Below are 1,042 nucleotides of genomic sequence, written 5' to 3'. Positions count from 1 at the left end.
CAGATAAACAAATGAATACGATGCGGGGTACAATAAACAAATGGGTACGTTACGGAGTACAGTAAACAAAATGAATACGTGAGGACGTCGTACAATAAACAACTCGAACCCAGCCTTTTCCTACGGTCTTGAGGACGTACAGTATTACACGACACCTAAGTTGCGGGAGCGTGCTCATTTGTGGTGTCGTTTTTTTTTACCTCCTAAACTAGTTGTGTTTGTGTTTAATACGCCACTTCTGTCGAATTTTCCACAATCGCAATTTCATGACCGTTTTCTGTTACCGTTCCCGGTCGGATTCTAACTGTTGCTCTTATTTAATAGTGTTCGCACAAAGGCTACTGTATTGTTGAGAAACCATATTGCTAACTGCTTGTAAGTGTGTTATAAGTGTAGCTTACATGTTGGCGGAGTTAGTCTGGTTCTTCGTCAATTTCGATCTCATGACTATAAAAGTAGTCCTCACTGCGTGGAGTTCCGTGGCAAGCCAACATCAGCAGGAAATTACAGCTTACTAATAATAGATTGCAGCCATCCAAATTGTGTTGGGATTTAGGTCGTTTCATCATAATTGTTTTCGTTGTAAATACTATATAGGTAGCGGCCGAATAACTTGCACCAGTAGTGCTAACAGAAGTTTTAAGAAGGGGTTATCACGGTTGGAAAGTAAGTATGTTTGGTCTGCCAATTGAGTCAATCCTTCATCCGTCAGTTGTGAGGGCCAAAATCGTGCAGAAAAGTGAAGCTGGAACTACCGCGTAACCCAGTCAAACCTTCTGACACGGTTTTCAACAAATCATAACTACAGTAACCTTCACTGGCGGTTTGCGACCTTCCTCTTTTTCAAGGAAGGTTTGAGCCGAGAAAAACGGGACGCGAAGATTTGATTTGATTGGCCGGTGATAACCCCTATTAATAGTAAAGGCGTTCGCTGTGCTTATGATTAGCTTGTACCCCCCCCTCCCTGGTGTCCGTCTGTCCGTCCGAGGATAGGGTTAATAAATCTTAACCGATCTGAGCGCTGCGAAAGCGGCGTCGATTC

This window comes from Phytophthora infestans, genomic scaffold (genome assembly GCF_000142945.1).
Source record: "Phytophthora infestans T30-4 supercont1.79 genomic scaffold, whole genome shotgun sequence".
In the NCBI taxonomy this organism is placed as follows: Eukaryota; Oomycota; class Peronosporomycetes; order Peronosporales; family Peronosporaceae; genus Phytophthora; species Phytophthora infestans.
This window is presented reverse-complemented; position numbering follows the sequence as displayed.